Source organism: Ovis canadensis, chromosome 2, assembly GCF_042477335.2.
Source record: "Ovis canadensis isolate MfBH-ARS-UI-01 breed Bighorn chromosome 2, ARS-UI_OviCan_v2, whole genome shotgun sequence".
NCBI classification, from domain to species: domain Eukaryota; kingdom Metazoa; phylum Chordata; class Mammalia; order Artiodactyla; family Bovidae; genus Ovis; species Ovis canadensis.
Genome location: NC_091246.1, coordinates 191,853,522 through 191,867,416, shown reverse-complemented (window position 1 = coordinate 191,867,416; position 13,895 = coordinate 191,853,522). Strand labels below are relative to the sequence as shown.

At 42.0% G+C, this 13,895-nt stretch overlaps 1 pseudogene; it reads right to left on the bottom strand.

Annotated features, from left to right (window-relative positions):
* Positions 1 to 7,094: 7,094 nt before the first annotated feature.
* Positions 7,095 to 13,895, bottom strand: part of LOC138432436 (uncharacterized) — a 146,087-nt pseudogene continuing 139,286 nt past the window's right edge.

Sequence of the window (13,895 nt, the reverse complement as noted above, 5' to 3'; positions counted from 1 at the left end):
AAAGATGATGCTCCAGGTTGGTAGGTGCCCAATATGCTACTGGAGATCAGTGGAGAAATAAATCCAGAGAGAATGAAGAGATGGAGCCAAAGGAAAAACAACAGTCAGTTGTGGATGTGACTGGTGATAGAAGTAAAATCTGATGCTTTGAAGAACAATATTGCATAGAAACCTGGAATGTTAGGTCCATGAATCAAGGCAAATTGGAAGTGGGCAAACAGGAGATGGCAAGAGTAAACATCAACAATTTAGAATCGGCAAACTAAAATTGACTGGAATGGGTGAATTTAACTCAGATGACCATTAGATCTACTACTGTGGGCAAGAATCCCTTAGAAGAAATGGAGTAGCCCTCATAGTCAAAAAAGACTCCAAAATGCAGTACTTGGGTACAATCTCAAACAAAACAAAACAAAACAAAACAAAAAACCAGAAAGATCTCTGTTCTTGAAAAATCAGAACGATCTCTGATATTGAAAGGTAAACCATTCAATATCACAGTAATCCAAGTCTATACCCAGACCAGTAACGCTGAAGAAGCTGAAGTTGAATGGTTCTATGAAGACCTGCAAGACCTTCTAGAACTAACACCCAAAAAAGATGTCCTTTTCATTATAGGGGACTGGAATGCAAAAGTAGGAAGTAAAGAAATACCAGGAATAACAGGCAAATTTGGCCTTGGAGTACAGAATGAAGCAGGGCAAAGGCTAATAGAGCTTTGCCGAGAGAATGCACTGGTCATAGCAAACACCCTCTTCCAACAATACAAGAGAAGACTCTACACATGGACATCACCAGATGGTCAACACTGAAATAAGATTGATTATATTCTTTGCAGCCAAAGATGGAGAAGCTCTATACAGTCAGCAAAAACAAGACTGGGAGCTGACTGTGGCTCAGATCATGAACTCCTTACTGCCAAATTCAGACTTAAATTGAAAAAAGGAGGGAAAACCACCAGGCCAATCAGGTATGACACAAATCAAATCCCTTATGATTATACAGTGGAAGTGACAAATAGATTCAAGGGATTAGATCTGATAGACAGAGTGCCTGAAGAACTATGGGTGGAGGTTCACAACATTGTACAGAAGGCAGTGATCAAGACCATCCCCAAGAAAAAGAAAAGCAGAAAGGCAAAATGGCTGTCTGAGGAGGCCTTACAAACAGCTATGAAAAAAGAGAAGTGAAAGGCAAAGGAGAAAAGGAAAGATATACCCATTTGAATGCAGAGTTTCAAAGAATGGCAAGGAGAGATAAGAAAAACTTCCTCAGTGATCAATGCGAAGAAATAGAGGAAAACAATAGAATGGGAAAGAATAGAGATCTCTTCAAGAAAATTAGAGATACCAAGGGAACTTTACATGCAAAGATGGGCTTGATAAAGCACAGAAATGGTATGGACCTAACAGAAGAAGAAGATATTAAGAAGAGGTGGCAAGAATACACAGAAAAACTATACAGGAAGATCTTCACTACCCAGATAATCAAAATGGTGTGATCACTTACCTAGAACCAGACACACTGGAATTCAAAGTCAAGTGGGCTTTAGGAAGCATCACTATGAACAAAGCTAGTGGAGGTGATGACATTCCAGGTGAGCTATTTCAAATCCTAAAAGATGATGCTGTGAAAGTGCTTCACTCAATACGCCATCAAATTTGAAAAACTCAGCAGTGGCCACAGGACTGGAAAAGGTCAGTTTTCATTCCAATCCCAAAGAAGGGCAATGCCAAAGAATGCTCAAACCACCGCACAATTGCACTCATCTCACACGCTAGCAAAGTAATGCTCAAAATTCTCCAAGACAGGCTTCTACAGTACATGAACCATAAACTTCCAGATGTTCAAGCTGGATTTAGAACAGGCAGAGGAACCAGAGATCAAATAGCCAACATCCGTTGGATCATCAAAAAAGCAAGAGAGTTCCAGAAAAACATCTATTTCTGCTCAATTGACTATGCCAAAGCCTTTGACTGTGTGGATCACAGCAGTCTGTGGAAAATTCTGAAAGAGATGGGAATACCAGACCACCTGACCTGCCTCTTGAGAAATCTGTATGCAGGTCAAGAAGCAACAGTTAGAACTGGACATGGAACAACAGACTGGTTGTTGTACATCAAGTATTGTCACCCTGCTTATTTAACTTATATGCAGAGTATATCATGAGAAATGCTGGACTGGATGAAGCACAAGCTGGAATCAAGATTGTGGGAGAAATATTAATAACCTCAGATATGCAGATGCTGCTGCTGCTAAGTCACATCAGTCGTGTCTGGCTCTGTGTGACCCCATAGACGGCAGCCCACCAGGCTCCCCCATCCCTGGGATTCTCCAGGCGACAATACTGGAGTGGGTTACCATTGCAGATGACACCACCATTATTGCATAAAGTGAAGAGAAACTAAAGAGCATTTTGATGAAAGAGAAAGAAGAGAATGAAAAAGTTCGCTGAAAACTCAACATTCAGAAAACTAAGATTATGGCATCTGGTCCCATCACTTCATGGCAAATATGTGGAGCAACAATGGAAACAGTAAGAGACTTTATTTTTTTGGGCTCCAAAATCACTGCAGATGGTGGCTGCAGCCATGAAATGAAAAAACGCTTGCTCTTTGGAAGAAAAGTTACGACCAACCTAGACAGCTTATTAAAAAGCAGAGACATTACTTTGCCAACAAAGGTCTGTGTAGTTAAAGCTTTGATTTTTCCAGTAGACATGTATGGATTTGACAGTTGGACTATAAAGAAAGCTGAATGTTGAGGAATTAATGCTTTTGAACTGTGGTGTTGGAGAAGACTCTTGAGAGTCCCTTGGACATCAAGGAGATCCAACTAGTCCTTCCTAAAGGAAATCAGTCCTGAATGTTCATTGGAAGGACTGATGCTGAAGCTGAAACTCCAATATTTTGGCCACCTGACTTGAAGAGCTTACTCATTTGAAAAGACTCTGATACTGGGAAAGATTGAGGGTGGGAGGAATAGGGGATGACAGAGAATGAGATGGATGGATGACATAACCAACTCAATGGACATGAATTTGAGTAAACTCCAGGAGTTGGTGATGGACAGGGAGGCCTGGCGTGTTGCAGTCCATGGGGTCACAAAGAGTCAGGCACAACTGAGTGACTGAACTGAACTGAATAACCTTACAATGGCTTTGAAGTGAAAGGAAGAGTCAAATAAAACACTGGAAATGGTAAAGCTTAATGAGGAAGACATGTTGAAAGCCAAGACAGGCTGAAAGGTAGGCCTCTAATGCCAAACAGTCAACCAAGTTTTGAATACAAAGGAAAAGTTCTTGAGGAAATTGAAAGCTGCTCCAGTGAACACACGAATGATTAGAAACCCAAGCGGGGAAGGATGGAGCTGGGCTGGTGGACATCCCTCTGGAGCTGAGTTAAACACAAGAAATGATTTTCCCTCTTTTGGGGTCTTCAGTGCCTGATTTGGGGGAAAAAAGGAAATGTCTGCATGTTTCTTTTTATTTTCCCAGCAGCAAGTAGGTAATAATTATTTTTAGTTTGGCACGATTGGGTTCAAAGGTGAAGACTTGAACCTTTCAGTACTGACAGTTCTAGAGAAGGGACGGGAACCTGTGTCATTCCCATAAAGTCTCGGTGCATAAAAACGCTAGAGGATCCTCCCAGGAACTGGGACCAGTGAAGGAACAGGGTCGAGCTGGGTTTGGCTTTGGATTTTACAGCAAGCTTCCCTGAGCAGTCACTTTCCTTCTTGACATGTTTATAAACAGAGATGGCTGTTGCCTGGATTTAATAAATGTTTTATGGTTGGTTATAATTTCTGACATTGGAAATGACCCCATGTATCATAGAGCCATTGAATTTCCTGAAGAGCAGAGGAGAAAATTCCCTGGGATTTCCAGGGCAACAGAAGCTGTGACTATGACTGGCCTTAGCCAGCATCGCTGTGGATCTGGACCCTGGACAATGTTGCAGTATCCAGGCTAATTGTCCATTCATTCCTTTGTTAGCTTCTCTGGTGGCTCAGACAGTAAAGGGTCTGCCTGCAATGCGGGGGACCCGGGTTCAATTCCTGGGTTGGGAAGATCTCCTGGAGACGGAAATGACAATCCACTCCAGCATTCTTGCCTGGAAAATCCCATGGATGGAGGAGCCTGGTGGGCTACAGTCCACGGGGTCACAAAGAGTCGGACACGACTGAGCGACTTCTCTTATGACCTTACTTGATTCTGGTCATTCCCCTGTTATGACATCCAGGGCAGCCTAGATTAAGAGATGAACGGTCAAGATGGAAAGTTCTCTGACATTTCTTCTTAATTTCCTGTGCCAGCGTGTCTTTTTCAAGCCAGGCTTTAAATATTGGTGAGCAAAATACAAAGAAAATGCACAAGACAAAGCCTATCTGAACCTCACTAGGCCATGTGATAAAATTGTGTGCAGCCTCCTTGCGGACCAGACAGAGAGACTCAGTGATACTTTCTAGCTGTGCGTCCTTGGCAAGTTACTCAGTGTCTGTGACCCTCCCATCTCCCCAGCCTACAGGTTAAGGATAAAACTAATCTCTATTAGATACGCAGCACTCTGCCAGGGCCTGTGGTGAGCACATGACATGTGTAATCTGATATTTGTCTCACAGCAACCGTAAGAAGTCAGGACAGCCAATTCTTCCCTTTCATAGAAGAAGAAACTGGGAACTTACAGAGGTTAGTCAAGACTGGGTGATGGGTAATAGGGCTGGTCGATGGTTTAAGTGTTCAGTTTCACATTTTGTTTTGTATTTTGGGTGTTTGAGGTGGAAGGGTAAATTTCATCCCTATTACTTCATCACACACTCCCAGTGTTTTGGGAAAGCTTATTCCTCAGATGGCCCCCCAGGAAGGGCTGTAGAACAGTATTCCCTGAGTTATTATGTTCATAACACTTTTCTTTGGTCTTGTTACATAGAGATTTATTAGATTGGTGTAAAATCTGTGACTTATGTTTTTTTGTATATGTTAGATAAGTTACTTCGTTGTCTTCTGGCATGAAGCGTTACTGTCAAAAATCCTGATGACAATGTGGCTATAATTCCCTTTTGAGTAGCTTGGCCTTTTTGCCAGGATGCCTGAAATAACTTTTTCATAAAGCCTCATAATTTTATCAGAATACATCTTGTTACTGGCCATGTAGATTTTTTCTTTAGGACTGTGGTGTGTTCTTGTACTATGTAGTCACAAATTCTTTTACTTCAGGAATGTTATCCTAAGTTATATGCTTTAGTCTTTGTGTTTTTTTTCTTTGCTTTCATGCATGTCTTGAAAAGCCCCTTATTATAGATATGTTGTATCTTTGCTTATCTTTATTATCTATCATTTTTACTTTTAAAGTTTCTTTTTGGCTGCGCTGGTTTCTTGTAGCTGCATATGGGCTTTCCCTAGTTACAATGAGCAGAAGCTACTCTCTAGCTATGGTGTTCGAACTTCTCATCACTGCGGCTTCCCTTGGTGCAGCACTTGGGCTTAGTGCTCTGAGGCAGGTGGGACCTCAGTTCCCTGACCAGGGACTGAACCTGTGTCCCCTGCATTGGCAGGCAGATTCTTAACCACTGAACCACCATGGCGGTCTCTATTGTTTTTCTCTCAATCCTTTCTATCTCTTTAAAAATATTTTTAAAATATGTCTTCCTTTCCATTTTGTATTTGTCTTAAGGCATTATTGTGTTGCTCTTTTTTGTATTTCTTAATTTTAGACTTCATTTAAAAATAATACTTTATTTTCTCTAGTATGTTCTGAATTCTGTCACTCTTCTTTTTGAAGCTTCCTAGTTTCCAGTCACCTCATTTATAAGATTTTCTGATTTGAATTTATATTTTTATTAAATAACTTTTAATCATTTTCATAATACATTTTAGCTTGTTTTTTAACATTAGGTTATAATTTCTGTCTCTTGCATACATATCTTTCTGGTATGTTTTATTGTCTCTGGGGGATATTTTTTCTCTGAAATTCTTCTCATTCTCTTGTTTCTTCAGAATTATCATCCTATGGGATTTGGACTGACTTTTTTCTATAGCTCACTTTCTATATGCAATGCATTTTTCTTCTTTTTAGACTGTGTGCATCAGAATATCTTTTTTGGCTTCATCCTTGTAGAGTTTCCTTTTTTTTTTTTTTTAGACTAACAAAAATATTTTACTAAAACATAAGACTTACCAAAGTTTCCAAACAAATCATACTATATGGTCACAAGCTTTTACATGAAAGGTGGAGTCCACACTTGACAGCAAAGTCATAGTGTTATTGGTGAGAGCTGTGATGTTTATTTGGTGTTCCCATTTTGGTTCAAACAATCAAGCCTATCCATCTGTGGCAACTAAATCAATAGAGAGCATATTCTAAAGAATGGTTAGCTGTTTAACCAGTGCAATTGAATCACTATTAAAGGGAAGGAGTCCATAAAATTAAAATAAAATTACTCTCACAAGCTCAAAAAGTAATAGAGAAAAACACCCATTACCTTGGCAACAAACCCTGGCCATTCCCTTCATTCACAGTGCTTTATACTTAAACAGTGATGGATAGATGAATTAAAGAGAGGCACACTGCTTTGAAATGTTTCACAACAATCCCGGTGTCTTTCTAGCCTCTGCTCATGCTTTACAGCAGTGAGTCAGGACAAGACACAGGTATGCTAATGTGCATTTAATCACCAAAGGATAAAAGGTGTCTGGGCTTTTAATCTGCAGTGTTTCTAAGACTGTGTCCATTAAAGTAAAATGAAATTCACTCAGTCGTGTCTGACTGTTTGTGACCCCATGGACTATACAGTCCATGGAATTCTCTAGGCCAGAATACTGGAATGAGTAGCCTTTCCCTTCTCCAGGGGATCTTCCCAACCCAGGGACCAAACCCAGGTCTCCTTCACTGCAGGTTGATTCTTTACCAACTGATCTATCAGGGAAGCCCAAACAAACTGCCCTCTCTGAGGCTTGAACTCAGGACCTTCAGATTTTGAGACTGACACACTGCTTACTGCTCTAAGAAGGCAGACGTGTTCATTAAAATCAAACCAAAAAGAAAGACATTATAGCAGAACAGGAGAAGTGATGCAGACTTGATGATCCAATTAATTTAAATGTTATTCATGTTGGCATGTAGCCGAGTCCAAGCCAAGTCCATGCTCTAGCTGCTTCTAAGGCTTGAGCTTTGTCAAGTCTTTCAGTGCTGAGACGCATCATTTACTAATGGATCATCTGGACTGGAAGCACTTAACAAAGCCAGGATGATGACAGAACAGTACAGATCTGCAGGGCTGGGGACTACTCAGAGTATCTAAACATATTCTTCCCAACTTGTCTACATTAGGATGCTAAATTTTGGTCATGAAACATACTTTAGGGGCTGCCATTGGCTATTCTTCTGGAAGGAACAGTTCACATTAAAATGTCCCTCCTTCAAAGGGGAACCCTGGGGCCAGCAATGGCCACATTAAAATAACAGACATTGATTGCTCTCATCTGGTTCTGCTTTGATGCCAGGAACTGGTCCAGCCAGCAAGCGATGGGTTTCCTCAACAATCCCTAGGGCATCATAGCCATCCTGTCAGATCCCAAGCCAGGTCTCTGTCTCCTCTTCCTGCATGTGTGTGCGCACGCTCAGCAGTTTCCGTCATGTCTGACGTTTGGTGACCCCATGCGCTGTAGCCTGCCAGACTCCTCTGTCCATGGGATTCTCCAGGCCAGAATACTGGAGTGGGTTGCCATGACCTCCTCCAGGGGATCTTCCTGACCGAGGGATCGAACCTGGGTCTCCCATACTGCAGGTGAATTCTTTACCGCTGAACCTCTGGGGAAGCCCCTCCTCTCCCTGCAGGTCCCTCTAATGTTGTTTTCACAAAGTGATAAAAACATGGTCTCACACCCTTGGAGATCTGAGTGTTCTGTTCCCCTCCTCTATTTTTATCTGGACTTTTTTTTTTCTTTCCTTTTACTGTCCTTATTCAGCTCAATTTGGATTCTACTGCTGTCTGTTTCTTCTTAGTCTAGATCTTTGTTTTGGAACAGAACTTTCATTCATTACATTTCATAAGTATAAGGGCCTATGCTGCTCCAGTGCTATCAGCTCTCCCACATGGACCAGTGTGCTCGCCCCCCTATTGGATCCTTCAAAGCCTTCCTAGTTCTCAGACTGGCCCACAGTGCTTTCCAATTAGTTAGCCTAGTGACTGCGGGCCATTGGAGGTCCAGTTGCCTCCTTACGCTTCCTCCTACACAGAAGTAGACCCCATCCAGTTCTTGTAGCTACTGTTGGGTTGTTCCCAAGCCCTCATATCAGGAGATCATTGGAGAGACCTTATCATGTATTTTTTGCTATAGATATTGCCTGTGGGCATTTGTTTCTCTGTGGGACAATTTGGGAAGACTTAAAAGTGTCATCACCATCTTCTAAGAATTCCAGTGTGTGTTGACTATTTTTTTGATTTGCATAATTCAGCTCTAAATATTTTCTGTTGCTCCCAAGTAACCTAGATGGATACAAGAGTATTGCTACACTGGAGGTGCAAACGAATAAAGTGGTCACAGACTGAGATTTCAGTTCCCGTCATAGAGAGCAGAGCATTTCGACCGTAAGAAGTCATGACCTGCCCTCTCTGCTCTGGTCAGACCTTGGGTGCAGCATTGCATCCTGCCTGGGCATAAAGTACTTAACAGACACTCATCTGGGAAGTGTGTTTAGGAAGGAGAGGCAGTTGGAAAGTGTGTAATGGTTGAGGGGACTTAAACCATAACACGTCTGTTTCTAACTGCTGCTCTGTGCCCGACATAGTAGACAAACATTAGTCACGTGACCCTTAGGGCAACTCTGGAGGTGCTGTTCTTATCATTTACACTTGTTAGATGAGGCTTCAAAACATGAAGGAAACTGTCCAATGTTACACAGTAAGCAGCAAAGCTGGGATTAAGCACAAGTCTATTTGTCTCCAAACCTGTACTTTGAGACATTTCAGTAAGGAAAATGCTGGGAAAGATTGAAGGCAGGAGGGCAGGCGGCAACAGAGGGTGCGATGGTTGGATGGCATCATCGACTCAATGGACAAGAGTTTGAGCAAGCTCCGGGAGATAGTGAAGGACAAGGGAGCCTGGTGTGCTGGAGTCCTCGGGATTGCAAAGAGTCAGACACGATTGAGTGTTGTTCTGTGAGAACAACAACCATAGGGAAAAAATTAAGATTTTTGAAAACAGGTTGGCACCATATGATTCAACAGTGTTCCAGAAGGAAGGACAGGACTAATGTGAATTGAAGATGTTGTACATGCCTGGCATCATGTAAGAGCTGTTTAATTTAATCGTTATACCCATAAGAAGCATGTTTCAATACCCTGAAGGATCAGTCAGGACCTGTTAGGGTATAGAAGTCATAATCCTTATTTATATCAGAAATTCATTTAAAAGTGCTAAACCAGATATAAAATTGTTAATTAGGGAACTGAAAAAGTAAGAAGGAAACTAAGTTATTGACAAGGTAATAACTGCTGGAAGCTTCTAGTACCCTAGGGCAGGGGAATTGATGGACGAGATTAGATTATTAAAACTTAGTAATTTCAATTAGTTAATTTAGCTGGAAGAGAAGCCCCATGGGGCTGACGCTCGGGTCCCTGAAGTATAGGAGATGCTGCCAGTGTGGAGCTGGAGTCTCTGAGATATAGCACCAAGAGGCTAGTTCTATGAGGGCTGGAAGACTGCGAAGTGGATCCCACTGTTGCTGTGGGAAGGATCTCTGGCTGCGGGGGTGAAACAGTGCTGCTGGAACATAAAGCAGATGTAGGGGGACAAGTCCAATCCTCCCCTTCAGCCCTGCACCCTCCCTCAGTGCCCTCATGGGCTGATGCTGGTGATACAGAAACGTGGTTTCAGAGTCCCAGCCGCAGCAGCACAGGAGAGGAGAGAAGGACGGCATTTTGGTGATGAGGACATGCAGGCTCAGACACGTGCTTGAAGTCTCAGAGCTGGTGAACCAGGCACATTCCACTCTCAGATTTTTACAAAAGATTAATTTTTCTTGGCATATAGTTACTTTATGGGCTTCCCTGGTGGTTCAGTGGTAAAGAATCTGCTTACCAAGCAGGAGGTGTGGGTTTGTATCATTTTTTAAGATTTATGTATCATTTTATATGTAATTATAACAGTCCAGTTCATTTCAGTCGCTTAGTCATGTCCGACTCTTTGCGACCCCATGGACTGCAGCACACTACCCCTCCCTGTCCATCACCAACTCCTGGAGCTTGCTCAAACTCATGTCCATTGAGTCAGTGATGCCATCCAATCATCTTATCCTCTGTCGTCACCTTCTCCTTCCACCTTCAATCTTTCCCAACATTAGAGTCTTTTCCAATGAGTCGATTCTTTGCATCACGTGGCCAAAGTATGCTAGTTTCAGCTTCAGCATCACTGCTTCCAGTGAATGTTCAGGACTGATCTCCTTTAGTATTGACTTGTTGGATCTCCTTGCAGTTCAAGGGGCTCTCAAGAGTTTTCTCCAACACCACAGTTCAAAAGCATCGATTCTTCAGGGCTCAGCTTTCTTTATAGCCCAATACTCACTTTCATACATGACTACTGGAAAAACCATAGCTTTGACTAGATGGATCTTTATCAGCAAAGTAATATCTCTCTTCTTAATATGCTGTCTAGGTTGAGGATAGCTTTTCTTCCAAAGAACAAGCATCTTTCATGGCTTCAGTCACCATCTGCAGTGATTTTTGGAGCCCAAGGAAATAAAGTCTCTTACTGTTTCCATTGTTCCCCCATCTATTTGCCATGAAATGATGGGATCAGATGCCATGATATTAGCTTTTTTAAAGTTGAGTTTTAAGACAGCTTTTTCACTCTTCTCTTTCTCTTTCATCAAGATGCTGTTTAGTTCCTCTTCACTTTCTGCCATAAGGGTGGTGTCATCTGCATATATGAGGTTATTAATACTTCTCCCAGCAATCTTGATGCCAGCTTGTGCTTCATCCAGCCTGGCATTTCACATGATGTACTCTGCATAGAAGTTAAATAAGCAGGGTGACAATATACAGCCTTGATGTACTCCTTTCCCAATTTGGAACCAGTCCATTGTTCTATGTCTGGTTCTAACTGTTGCTTCTTGACCTGCATACAGATTTCTTAGGAGGCAGGTCAGGTGGTCTGGTATTCCCATCTCTTTAGGAATTTTCCACAGTTTGTTGTGATCCACATAATCAAAGGTTTTGGCGTAATCAATGAGCCAGAGGTAAATTTTTTTTCTGGAACTCTTGCTTTTTCAACGATCCAACGGATGTTAGCAATTTGATCTCTGGTTCCTCTGCCTGTTCTAAATTCAGCTTGAACATCTGGAAGTTCATGGTTCACATACTGGTGAAGCCTGTCTTGGAGAATTTCAAGCATTACTTTGCTGGCGTGTGAAATGAGTGCAATTGTGCGGTGGTTTGAACATTCTCTGGCATTGCCCTTCTTTGGGATTGGAATGAAAACTGACCTTTTCCAGTCCTGTGGCCACTCCTGACTTTTCCAAATTTGCTGGCATACTGAGTGCAATACTGTAACAGCGTCATTTTTTAGGATTTGAAATAGCTCACCTGGACTTCCACCAGCTCCTCTAGCTTTGTTCATAGTGATGCTTCCTAAGGCCCACTTGACTTCACATTCCAGCATGTCTGGCTCTATGTGAGAGATCTCACCATCATGATTATCGGTCATGAAGATCTTTTTTTTATATAGTTCTCCTGTGTATTCTTGCCACCTCTTCTTAATATCTCCTGCTTCTGTTAGGTCCATACCATTTCTGTCCTTTATTGTGTCCATTGTTGCATGAAGTCTTCCCTTGATATCTCTAATTTTCTTGAAGAGATCTCTAGTCTTTCCCATTCTGTTTTCCTCTATTTCTTTGCATTGATCACCGAGGAAGGCTTTCTTAGCTCTCCTTGCTATTCTTTGGAACTCTGCATTCAAATGGGTATATCTTTCCTTTTCTCCTTTGCCTTTCACTTCTCATTTTTTCATAGCTGTTTGTAAGCCCTCCTCAGACAGCCATTTTGCCTTTCTGCTTTTCTTTTTCTTGTGGATGGTCTTGATCACTGCCTTCGGTACAATGTTATGAACCTCCACCCATAGTTCTTCAGGCACTCTGTCTATCAGATCTAATCCCTTGAATCTATTTGTCACTTCCACTGTATAATCATAAGGGATTTGATTTGTGTCATACCTGATTGGCCTGGTGGTTTTCCCTCCTTTTTTCAATTTAAGTCTGAATTTGGCAGTAAGGAGTTCATGATCTGAGCCACAGTCAGCTCCCAGTCTTGTTTTTGCTGACTGTATAGAGCTTCTCCATCTTTGGCTGCAAAGAATATAATCAATCTGATTTTGGTATTGACCATCTTGTGTTCGTTGGAAGGACTGATGTTGAAGCTGATTCTCCAATACTTTGGCCACCTGATACAAAGAGCTGACTCATTTGAAAAGACCCTGATGCTGGGAAAGATTGAGGGCAGGAGGAGGAGGGGACTACAGATGATGAGATGCTTGGAAGTCATCACCGACTCCATGGACATGAGTTTGGGTGAACTCCAGGAGTTGGTGATGGACAGGGAGGCCTGGCGTGCTGCAGTTCATGGGGTCACAAAGAGTCAGACACGATTGAGTGACTGAACGGAACTGAACTGATCTGGTGATGTCCATGTATAGAGTCTTCTTTTGTGTTGTTGGAAGAGGGTGTTTGCTATGGCTAGTGCAAAACTCTGTTACCTTTGCCCTGCCTTTTGAAGGAGGTTGCCATTATCTTCATCACCTCCACTATAGTTTGATCACAAGTCAAATAACAGGGAGGGAACGCAGCCCCACCCATCAATAGAAAATTGGATTGAAGATTTACTGAGCATGGCTCCACCCGGCAGAACAAGACTCAGTTTCCCCCACAGTCATCTCTTCCATCAGGAAGCTCCCATAAGCCTCTTATCCTTATCCATCAGAGGGCAGACAGAATGAAAACCACAGAAAGCTAATCAAACTGATCACATGGACCACAGCCTTGTCTAAAACTCAATGAAACTCTGAGCTATGCTGTGTAGGACCACTCAGGATGGATGGGTCATGGTGGAAAGTTCTAACAAAACATGGTCCACTGGAGAAGGGAATGGAAAACCACTTCAGTATTCTTGTCTTGGGAACCTCATGAACAGTATGAAAAGGTAAAAAGATATGACACTGAAGTATGAACTCCCCAGATTGGCAGGTGCCCAATATTCTACTGGAGAAGAGTGGAGAAATAACTCCAGAGAGAATGAAGAGATGGAGCCAAAGCAAAAACAATGTCCAGTTGTGGATGTGACTGGTGATGGAAGTAAAGTCCGATACTGTAAAGAGCAATATTGCATAGGAACCTGGAATATTGGGTCCATGAATCAAGGTAAATTAGAAGTAGTCAAACAGGAGATGGCAAGAGTGAACATCGATATTTTAGGAATCTGTGAACTAAAATGGACTGGAATGGGCAAATTTAATTCAGATGACCTGTATACCTACTGCTGTGGGCAAGAATCCCTTAGAAGAAATGGAGTAGCCATCATAGTCAACAAAAGACTTCAAAATGCAGTTCTTGGGTGCAGTCTCAAAAATGACAGAATGATCTCTGTTCATTTCCAAGGCAAACCATTTAATATCCCAGTAATTCAAACTTATGCTCCAACAAGTAATGCTGAAGAAGCTGAAGTTGAATGGTTCTAAGACGTACAAGACCTTCTAGAACTAACACCCCCAAAAGATGTCCTTTTCATCACAGGGGACTGCAATGCAAAAGTAGGAAGTCAAGAGACCTGGAGTAACAAGCAATATTTTTCTTGGAGCACAAAATGAAGCAGGGCAAAGGCTAACAGACTTAAACTGAAGAAAGTAG